This window comes from Camellia sinensis, chromosome 4 (genome assembly GCF_055761805.1).
Source record: "Camellia sinensis isolate YWXY chromosome 4, ASM5576180v1, whole genome shotgun sequence".
Classification (NCBI taxonomy): domain Eukaryota; kingdom Viridiplantae; phylum Streptophyta; class Magnoliopsida; order Ericales; family Theaceae; genus Camellia; species Camellia sinensis.
Genome location: NC_138964.1, coordinates 23,440,079 through 23,452,098, shown reverse-complemented (window position 1 = coordinate 23,452,098; position 12,020 = coordinate 23,440,079). Strand labels below are relative to the sequence as shown.

The 12,020-nt window shown below is 38.7% G+C and overlaps 1 long non-coding RNA gene across 1 annotated transcript; it reads left to right on the top strand.

Annotated features, from left to right (window-relative positions):
• Nucleotides 1-4,910: 4,910 nt before the first annotated feature.
• On the top strand, nucleotides 4,911-5,995 carry LOC114303599 (uncharacterized). Its single transcript, XR_003643791.2, has 3 exons — nucleotides 4,911-5,073; nucleotides 5,327-5,398; nucleotides 5,726-5,995. It is a non-coding gene; the product is annotated as an uncharacterized LOC114303599 (long non-coding RNA).
• Nucleotides 5,996-12,020: the final 6,025 nt, after the last annotated feature.

Here is a 12,020-nt window from a genome sequence, read left to right as displayed (position 1 = left end):
AATTTGAGTCAAAATTAAGCCAACTAAAAGTGCAAGAACTAAAATGACATCAAAAATAAAATGTAAGAACTACTAGTGTAATTTGTCCTTTTCAAATTAACTCATTTTCCTCATTTCAAATTACTCAAAAATTGAAATACAAAATTATAAACACATCCCATTTATACACTCTAATGTGTGTGTACATATATATATATATATATATATATATATATATGTGCATGACATATGCACGTGTGACACCTTTCAGTTAACACCTCCCCACTCGGTTGATCTATTGCAAAGAGAATCAAACTTCAAAGACTTTTCCTAAATAATTCAAGGAGAATCATGTAAAAAGGGGCATCTCACTAAAGTTTCTCATCATAATTCATCATCTCTCATGTGATTTTTCATACAATAAATAATACATAAGAAAAAAAATATCTAAATATAGAACCATAGAAAAGTTTTAATGAGTTGGCCTCTACTTATGATATTTGTACTTTATTTTATTATTATTATTATTATTTTTTTACTTTGCCATATCATCAAAACTCAAATTAGAACTCTAAATTTAAAGTTCTGTATCATTTCCTAATATATAAACATAAATTTTGTAGGAAATTTTCTTAGAAAATGGTCCTCATAATTTAAAATATGTCATTGACGCACGATCCTCAATATGCTTTTTTTATGAACTTTATGTTCTCATCATGCAACTTTTTATTTAGATTTGCATAAGAGGTGAAATAAAATAATAAAATATATCCGGCGACAGCTATCGGTTTGAAGGTATCACTGACAAATAAGAAAGAAGCAATAAAAGGCGGGTGGGACTAACCTCGTCTCTTGATTAATCGACCCAAAAAAAAAAAAAAAAAAAACGTAGCTGGTGATATGCGTCTAATATATACTCCCCCACACACTACCCAGTCACAAATATAACACAAAAGAGGAAGCAATCTAAAATTTTTAGAGAAATTTCCACTTATGGAATCATGTCCTAAAGATACAATCATAGAAGTCAAATAGAATGAGATAGGAACATCCGAGGACTCACCCTGAGGCCTTAACAAATAACAAGTATAAAAACCCATCTCCCCCATCTACCAAAATCATTAATCCATAAACAATTTTCTTTGGCAACACAACAACTTAGCCGTGCCGCGATTTCTTGTTTCATTCCTTCATCTTCTTGAGGTAAGTCCCTCCCTCTACATGTCATATTTGTTCTTTTGCTTAATTTTATCATTTCCTATGTTTTGAACTTATTTTTTCATATACCTTTTTTTTTTTATAAATTTTGGTGATCAAAAAAAACAAAAAAAAAAACGTGTAGTTTGAACCCCAATCTTGGACAAGAAAATGCTAAACCACCAAAACTTTATTTCCCTACTAAAAATAACTTGGAAAACATAACTTTGTTTTCCATTTCCGTACTAAAGAACTTTACACCCGCATTGAGAAGAGTAAAAGAGGTTCCATAGTGACAGCACTTCATTTGGTGATGCCATTAAAAAAACAGAAAAAAAACAAAAACAAAAACAAAAAAATTGTTGCAATTTTTGCACTCTACCATTAGCTTTTAGGATCTGTTACTAAACAAATTTTTTTACAATTCGATACAAAAATAGTAGGATTCACATTAATAAATACACCGGATTCATACATTTGCGTCTCGTGGTAAGAAAATAAAGTTGAAAAAAAAAAGTTTTTGCATATTTGGCACATGACTTGTAGCTGAGGATGTATACCAAGAGGCACTTTGTTTTTGTTGCTTATTTATGCAAAGTGAACAATTACAAGTTTCAAAGATGAAAATTTGTTTCTTATGTCAATAAATTTTGTACTTGGGATACAATGTTTTAACAATGATGCTTTTAATCTCCTCATGCTATCTTGTTCTTCCTTGTATCTTCTTATCTTCATTTAAATAAAATTCGCTTTCTTTGCTGATCAATATTTTGTACTTTCAGATATTATTTAGAAAGAAAAAACAATGAGCAGGGAAGGAGATTGGATTTGTGCTTCAAGTTCATGCCAACACTTGAACTTTAAAAAGCGGGATTCGTGCCAGAGATGTGGGTGCTCCAAGTTTGGAGGAGGCAGTGAAGTGTCGTCGTACAGGACGGAAGTCTTGGCTGGGGACTGGTACTGCAATGTCATTTGTTAACATATAATATAATATACCCTCCACTACCATGTATAGCTGTAACCTTGCATCTATGTGTAGCTGTAAAGAAGAGCACTTCACTTTAGCTTTAGCTTCTCTCAATGTAAATTCCAGGCATCCGATGCTAATTGTCTCCCTCTCCTCTCTATAAAGAGAGGGAGCTTCTCTCTTGTAATTATACACTGAAACAATATAATATCACCAACTTTCAGTCCCTCTCTTTTTCTCTCCCTCGTTACCAAACTCACATGGTATCAGAGCTTAGAAACACAATTCTGGCATCCCTCAATTTTAGATCTTAGTTCCGTACACAGTGGACTATACCAAACAGCTCGGAATTTCCCTACGATCCCAACGGCACCAAGCCCATCACCAAACAAGCCTTCACGCGCTCTCACGCGCCGCTTCTTCTCTCGGCGCGTCTCTGCTTCCGTTGCCACTCTCACACGCGCTGCCACGCGCCTTCCATCCTGCCCTGTCGTGCGCCGCACCTGCTACCGTGCACCAGCGTGCGCCGTTCGACTACCGTGAACCGCGCGTGCGCCGTTCCGCTATTGTGCACCCGTGTGCGCCATTCTGCTAACATACGCTGCCAGGCCCCTCTGCTATCGTGCGCCGCACGCCCTTCCTGCTAACGTGCGCCGCTGACCTCATTTTCCACCCTGCTGACATCATCCCTGCACAGCCCACCTTTCCTAGCTATTTTCGACCTTCCGGACTCACTGGTACACTCTGTTTTACCTAATTTTGCTCCTACAGGTCTCTCCCTATCCATTTACTCCTGCTCCCCACCAGCCTGCTCTCCCTGAAGGTCCACCTCTCCCTGCACCACCTCCTTCTCCACTGGTTCTTCCTCCCACCGATCCTCCTACGGGTCGACCACACCGGGTAACTCAACCTCCTATCCACCTTCGTGATTATATTGTTGGGTCTGCTGCATTTTCTACTTATGAACCTACCTCCTATCGTGAGGCTTGTACTAATCCTCTTTGGCAGCAAGCTATGACTGATGAACTTCAGGCTTTGGACAAAACTCATACTTGGGATCTTGTTGACCTTCCTCCTGGCAAAACTGCGATTGGCTGCAAATGGGTTTACAAAATCAAGACTCATTCTGATGGCTCGATTGAACGCTACAAAGCTCGTCTTGTTGCCAAGGGTTTCAACCAGGAATATGGGATTGATTATGAGGAAACCTTCGCTCCTGTTGCTCGGCTTACCTCTGTTCGCAGTTTACTGGCTGTTGCTGCTGCTCGCCACTGGGAGCTTTTTCAAATGGATGTCAAAAATGCCTTCCTCAATGGTAATCTTCTTGAGGAGGTCTACATGCAACCTCCCCCTGGGTCTACTTTTCCCCCTCATAAGGTTTGCAAACTACAGCGTGCCCTCTATGGCCTCAAGCAAGCACCCCGTGCCTGGTTTGCTAAGTTCAGTTCTACCATTCATGACTTTGGGTTCACCTCCAGCTCCTATGACTCTGCTCTTTTTATCCGGACTACTCCTCATGGTACCACTCTTCTCCTTCTATATGTGGATGATATGATTATCACTGGTAGTGATGCAGCTGGTATTCTCCACCTCAAACGCTTTCTCCACCGTCAGTTTGAGATGAAGGACCTTGGTACTCTCAACTACTTTTTAGGCCTTGAAGTCTCTCATGATCCTACTGGCTCTTACTTATCTCAGGCAAAATATGCATCCGATCTTCTGGCTCGTGCTGGTCTTACTGATTGCAAAACTACATCTACTCCAGTTGATCCTCAGATTCGTCTCACTCCTCTCGACGGGGCTCTCCTCCCTGATGCTACTCTCTATCGTCAGCTCGTCGGCAGTCTTGTCTATCTCACAGTAACTCGTCCTGACATTGCCTATGCTGTTCACATTGTTAGTCAGTACATGTCGGCTCCTCGCACTCCCCACTATACTGCTCTCCTTCACATCCTTCGGTACATCAAAGGCACCCTGTTCCATGGCCTTCACTACTCTGCTTCCTCATCTCTGGAACTGCGTGCCTTCTCTGATGCTGATTGGGCTGGGGATCCTACGGATCGACGCTCCACCACGGGCTTCTGTTTCTTCTTAGGGGATTCTCTTCTTACTTGGCGTAGCAAAAAACAATCCCTCACTGCCCGTTCTAGCACCGAAGCTGAATACCGAGCTCTTGCCGATACTACTCAGGAACTTCTCTGGCTCCGCTGGCTCCTCACTGATATGGGTATTTCCTCTTCTGGCGCTACCGCTCTTTATTGTGACAATCAGAGTGCTATTCAGATTGCTCACAATGATGTTTTCCATGATCGCACCAAGCATATTGAGATTGATTGCCATTTCATTCGACAACATGTTACACGTGGTACTGTTCATCTTCTCCCAATTGCTTCTGCCGATCAACCTGCTGATATCTTCACCAAGGCTCATTCTCCTGGGCGCTTTCGTGATCTTGTTTCCAAACTCAACTTGGTCGATGCCTACCCTCCTTGAGTTTGCGGGGGGCTGTTAACATATAATATAATATACCCTCCACTACCATGTATAGCTGTAACCTTGCATCTATGTGTAGCTGTAAAGAAGAGCACTTCACTTTAGCTTTAGCTTCTCTCAATGTAAATTCCAGGCATCCGATGCTAATTGTCTCCCTCTCCTCTCTATAAAGAGAGGGAGCTTCTCTCTTGTAATTATACACTGAAACAATATAATATCACCAACTTTCAGTCCCTCTCTTTTTCTCTCCCTCGTTACCAAACTCACATCATTAATTGTGGAGCACACAACTACGCGAGCCGACAAAGCTGCCATAGATGTGGCGCATCCAAACATGACTATACCGAGTATGTTGGAAGCATGATGACCTCAAGCGGTTGCGTATATGATGGCAGTGGCCTCCCTGGATGGAAAAAGGGTGACTGGATTTGCACCATGTTAGTTTTTATTTTATTTTTTTGACAATTAGTAATTATATCATTGCATATGATTTTATGATACAAACCATATCCCCTATTAAATGAAAATTTATGGAGAATGTAGCATGAAAAGAACAAAGCATTATCGTATGTTGAACAACTATGAAAACAAGAACAATGTGCTATACTACTATTACTTAGAGATCCTTTTGAAGTCATTTCTTGTAATTAGGGTTCTTATCTACTATGAATGCAATTTGGATTTGGACAGACTTGGATGTGGTGCACACAACTATGCTAGCAAGATGGAGTGTTACAAATGCAGAATGCCAAGACAAATTTAGTAAGTAAACTACATAACGACTATTGTGTATTTGTAGTTTCAGATCACCTGTCTCTATTCTTTTCCACCTTCCTAGCTTATCCATGTCTCATTAATTTGAATTTAAAACAATTTATTTATTTTATTAATAATTAATAATTTTCTTAAAAGTTAATTTTGAAAATTTTGACAACGTTGGAAAATGAAACATAGAGTTGGGAAAGAGAATAAAGACAAATGGTCCCAAGGCGGATATTTGATTTTATACAATAAAAATAGTTAGTTGAATAATTGTTTCGAAATACTATAATTCATTTTCCTAAAGATAGTTACTCTTCTTATTTTCAGGTGCTCGAATCCATGGAGTCACAAAAGCAAACTTGATTCAGTTCCCTTCAAATCTTCAATTACCAAATTATCTTCTTCTTTGTTTCAATTCTTCTTCTTTTTTTCTTTCCTTTTTTTGCCCTCAATTTAATAAGCTTTAGAATCATAGTTATGATGTACTTGCCCAAATAAGTGTATTTTCCTCAATAAATGGTTCAATATCATGCAAGGTGTTCTTACATGAAGCTATCAAATGCACTTGTTAATAAAATGTGAAAGCAAAATTATACACTTTGTGGAGTGAGTTTAATCTATGTAGCATACTTGCTGCAATGGGTTTGGTGTAAGAACGTGAATAGTGAATATTTCATTTTGGTCAATAAAAAAAATAATGGTCATACTAATAAAATAAAATAATAGCTTTTTCATGTATAAGACATATGAATGATGTGCTTGATTCAGTTACGGTGAACTCATTCGCACTTTAAATAAAAAAAATAATGGAAATAATAATAAAATAAAATAGTAGCCTTTTCATGTATAAGACATATGAATGATGTGCTTGATGCAGTTATGGTGAACTCATTCGCACTTTAAATGCTAGCTTTATAAAGGGTTCTTGCCAAGGTGAAAAATTTTACCTAGAAAAGTGTTCCAATTTCTTTCTTCGAAGATAGTTGTGTGGTAGAGATTGAATGGCATATATAGAGTCATGTATAGAAAAAATACGCACCATAGATCGATAATTTTAAATAAAATTTTAGGTAAAAAATTGTATGAGACACCACATAACAATGCCTCAATACCACCCAATAACTTCTTCATGCAACTTTTAATACCTTAATGTATTATTGTTTGAATTCATCAATAAATTGTACTTTTCGCCAATAAATAAATTACATACCTCACCCTATAACTTTACTTGAATTTCTTTTCCATCTCTCATTTTTTAATTATCACAATTAAATTATTAATATTTTTACCTGTGTTTTAGTGTAATCCTCTCATCACTCAACTCTTAAAAATTTGATTAGAGTTGCAGATATGAGTGAGCAAAATAGAACTTCAGTGAAAATTAGAAGGTGAAAAATATGATTTGCATAATAACTTTCTTCTCTAATATTCTTAAAATGTATTGAAATATGTGATCATCGATCATCACTTTTGGTCCAAGGTTTTATGGACAGTCTGAAGATTAATTCGTAATCAATTAAAATATAAGGGATTAAAAAAAATTTGGTAAAAATTGAAGAATAAAATTGTATTTTGAATTAATAATAGGTATTGGAGATGCTAAGGAATCAATAACAGTTTCTAATGTGCATTTTGTTTGAAACATGTTGCATTGTATCGATCGAGTCCCCGCGCACACTAAAAGACACTAGAGACACGTTTTCCAGATGTTTTTATCCAAAACTAGACACAATTAAAATGTTAGTGTAATGGTTTAAGATTTTTGAAATTATAAGTTAAAAACTAAAACGAGGTCTTTAAAAAATTGGAGGCATTTAACAATAATAATAATAATTAATTATTATTATTATTATTATTATTATTATTATTAGCAAGTTCAGTCGATATACTAAGTGGTCTAATGCAATATTTTAAAAATTGGACCGATAAGCGAACCGGAAAAAAGATCGGGTGGACGGGTTATTGATTTAATCGTCGGGTTGAATCAGAATCGAACTGTGACGTAATAAATATATTAAAATTATATTTAAATAAAAATATAAGTAATAAAATTATAAATTAAAAAAATTAAAATATTAAATTATCTTAAATGTTTCTCCCAATATTTTTTTAACTAAAAAATATAATAATATATTTTTAAATATTATTAATTTTAATTTTGGAAGAGGAAATCAAATATTCAATATTCCCTCCATGTGATTTTAATTCAAATAATTTGATTAAAAAAAGAGCAAAAATTTTGGAGTGATATCAAAATTTCAAGTCTCCCTTCAATGAATTTGATTGAATCTCACATGGATTTCTTGAGATTTTTTAGAAGAATTTTTTTTCTTATAAATAGATAGAGACTTTCACAATAATTTCAAGTTCTTAATGGAATTTCTCACAAGAGGAGATCCTTAAAAGAAATTTTTCAACTAAAATTTTCTTATATAATATATATATATATATATATATATATATAAAATAAGAAAGAAAGAAAGAAAGAAAAGAACCGGTTCGGCGGTTCAACCGTTGGTTTTCCCGATTCTCTCTAAATAGGCCGGTGTAGACACCCCATTTTTGACCGACCTTAAGACTCAGACGTCACCAGTTGAGCGCTCGGTGATATTGCATATTGTACTCGTTTAGAAGTTTCAGAGTCCCGGCTGCGAGCCTTGCCTCCGGACTTCCGGACTCTTTCGTGCCTTGCCTCGGTTTGCGAACCAGGCTCTGTTTTCTCTGTTTTCTCTTCCCAAAGGGAGGGAGAGGTCTCGTAGATCATCTCTCAGTGGCCGTAGGCTACGTTTTGTGGTCGTAGGCTATTTTTCCCGTTTTGAGCCCGGTTTCCGATTTTTCGAAGCCGACGGCCGTGTGCCTCGGTTCGGGACCGCCTAATCACCTCCGTTTGCTCCGGTTTTTGGAATACACCTTATTTCCTCCCTTTTGAGGAACATTGTGGCCCGAGAGACCAACTTCGTGGTCGAACGCCACCTCCGGTGCTTAACAGCCCATTTTCGGGGCCCCAGGCCGCGTGTTTTGGCCCCCGAACCTTCGTTTTGCATCGGTTTGGGCTCATTTTTGGTGGAGACCTTATTTTCGTTGTTAGAAAGGTTGTAGGAGAGTGGAAGGCCAGCAATATTTCTGAAAACCCAGTTTTTTTGGTCAAAAGTGATTCAGCATGAATCCGGGAAGGAGGAAAACACTGCGCGGCTTCACCGAAACGAACATAACTCTTTTCATACTTGGAATCAAGATATGATGCCACCACCGTTGGAAAGAAGACTTCCGGAGCTTCATTTTGCACTCAAGAATCTCCTAAAGCCAATTTTGGACGGGGGAGACATGGTTGATTGAAGTAGGGCATCACTCCGGTTGGACAGAATCTGCGCGGCTTCACCAAAACAGGCATAACTTTTTCCACAGGAGGAATTTTAATGCACGGTTTGCTCCATTGGAAAGCTAACTTCCGGGGCTTCAATTTGGATACTTGAACGCCCACCATTGGACTTCCCTACCACTGGACGACCACCTTTCTTTCCGGCAGACCCATTTTTTGTCCTAAAAAGTAGCAGGCCGACCAGAAAAGGTGGCAGGCCGACAACCTACCTGGTTGGATGAACTTTTTGGCCCTTTTGAGCTGGCCGGCCATGATCCCCTCCCCAAGGGTGTTCCAGGTGTGCAATTTGTTTTCCTCCAGACCCTATACCCGAGGGTCTTTCCTTTTGGGGGGAAATTTGAATTGGTTTTCCCCCCCATTTTTCCCCCCTTTCCTCCACTCCTTTCCCTATAAAACCAGCACCCTCAGCTGCATTTTTAAAGGGTTAGAAAAATCCATTGGAGCTCTTGCATTCATCATCCCTCTCCTTCTCTTCCAAGCCTCAAAACACCTTTGTTCTTGGACCATTTCTACACCACCTCATAGCACAAGGCCTCCATCCTCCATTTCAGCAACTTGAGGCTGCTTTCCAGAGGTAAAGAACTCCCAAACTTGGCCCAAAAATTGTTGAAGCATTGGTCTACAAGGGTGAGTCACATTTTCTCTCTTTTGTGCCTTATTTTGCTTTGTATTTAAGCCATACTTTCTTGCATTTTTGGGCTCCGACCCAAACTGTAAATAATCATATTTTGAGCCCCTTTTCATGTTTAATTAAGGGTCTTTCTCTGTTTGAGACCTCCAGCTATCACTTGCCTCTTTAACTCTCTTTTAGGCCTTATTTTCGCATAGTATTTTAGGCCTATTTCTGAGTTGTTTTGGACTTTTCCATAAACTGTAAAATAGCTTGTTTTGAGTCCCTCTTCAACATTGTTGAAGGGATCTCCTCTATTTGAGGCCTCCTGCTATCGCTTGCTTCTTTATCTCTCTTTTAGGCCAATTTTTGCATAGTATTTTAGGCCTATTTGTGAGCTGTTTTGGATCTTTCCATAAACTGTGAAATACCTTTTCTTAAGCCCCTCTTCAACATTGTTGAAGGGCTCTACTCTATTTGAGAACAGAAGCTGCCACTTGTCTCTTTATCCCTATTTTAGGCCTTTTCTTGCATGATAGTTTGGCCTTATCTTTGATTATTTTCGTGGCTTGATGTAAACTGTAAAGTGCCTTGTTTTGATCTCCTCTTCAAATTTTTTGAAGGGCTCTTTGCCATTTGGGGCCAACTGCTGTCCCTTTGTGTTTAATCTCTATTTTAGGGCCATTTTTGCATGATAGATTGGCCCTATTTATGTTCATTTTTTAGGCTTGTTATAAACTGAAAATATGCATGTTTTGGGACTTCCTTGCATCTGTCTTCATGCTTCATGATAAAATAATGCATGTTTTGTATAGCTATAGGCCAATGCGTATGCCTAGTTTTGTGTTTCGGGGCCATTCTATGCATCGGGAGCCATGTTTCCATGTTTCGGGACTGTTTTGTATCACATTTCAATGCTGAAATTTTCATGATTGCATACAATATTCCATGCCTTGCCATGCTTTGGGTAGAGTGGCATTTGATGCCATAGGCTTGGTCCTCGGTTTGCGTGCATGTGTGCACGCATTTCGAGGGTCTCATTTTCATCTCATGGCTACTGATCTGAGTGTGGCTGAGGTCCACTCATGTTGATGTAAGTCCATTGTGCATTGTGTATGCCATTTCATTTCATAGCATTGTGTATGATAGGTTATATGTTAGCGCATTGCGTATGCCATGTTATCCCGTACATCGTGTAGGCCATTTCATAGCATTGTGCATGCTAGGTTGTATATTAGTTGCATTCATGCATGTCATGCATATTGCATTGTGTTTGGAATAGGAGTTAGCTCGAGCACGAAAAACGAGGGACGTTTCGTACTCCGAGTGACGGAACGTGTCTCAATTCCCAGTCACCGACACTCCGGATAATCCATGATGGAGTTTAGGTCTTGTTGTGTTTATATGTGCATTCATTTCATATTGAGTCGTGCAATTCGACTCCTCGGCCATCATGCATCGATATGGGTGATTGGTGGCACGAGGATCAAGGACTACACTCCCTGAAGAGTAGTCATGCATACATATGTGAAAATACTTTGCCATGCCCCTTTGTTGCTCTCTGTTGCAACAAATCAGAAATCAGCAGCCTTCCGGAGCTTGACACGCATTCCAAGACACAATTGCAAACAGAGGCAAACCGGGGCATCGCGAGGGATTCTCCGCACAAGGCAACCCGAGCATGCATCATTCATCATCCGAAGCAGATTTGAGGCAATCTCTGGCTTGCATGCCAATTTATTGCTTTCCTAATTTGATTTGTTAATTACTTAGAATTTTGTATTTATTCGGACTGTAATAATTCATTTGGGACTGTATTATTTATTTGGACCCTCTGCGCGAGGGCAATGTTGTAATAAGTGTGCGTGTGTGTGATGTATGTCTTCCTACCCCACGTCTTTCTCCCTTTTATTTACCCGCTTATGATGGTTAGATTAGGGCATGTTTCAATTAGCATACAGTATGATAGCATGTTTGCATTCATTCGTCTGTTTTGCACGCACCGGGCTCGGCGCATCATACTAACTGCATTGTATTTTCAATTCCAAGTTGAATACATGTTAGCTGTAGCATTTCATATGCCATGTCTAGAATAGCTGAGCCTGCTATAGTTGCACTTTTGCATGTGTTGCATTAGGCATTTCTGTATAATTAGGATCATGCACGGATTTCTAATTAGCTTCTGTTTTGGCTTGGAGTACTTGGTAAGTTTTATGCTTTAGCATCCTTGCATGCGTGTGAGTGACTGCCATGATAGTATGCTTACCATGAGGCTATATGCTTATGTGATATAACTGCCTGAATGCCTGTGGGTGAAGGTTGGATTATTTGGATTGGAACAATTCATTCACTGTGAGTTTTAAGCCCACTAGATAGTGGCAAAATCATATTTTCTAAAGCCCACCCGAGGGTGGCAAATCCACGTCTTAGCCTACTTGCGGCTAGCACCATCAAACCACTTTCAAAAATAAACATGAAATATTTTGTTCCAATTCAAGTGATCCAGTCTATACTTGTATGTTGTGTGCATCACATTGTAAATCTAGGCTAATAACTGGAATAAGAACGCATAATGTTTTCAAAAATAGATATCATGGTTAGTAGAGGCCGATCTTTGATCGGGCGAGGGGGGG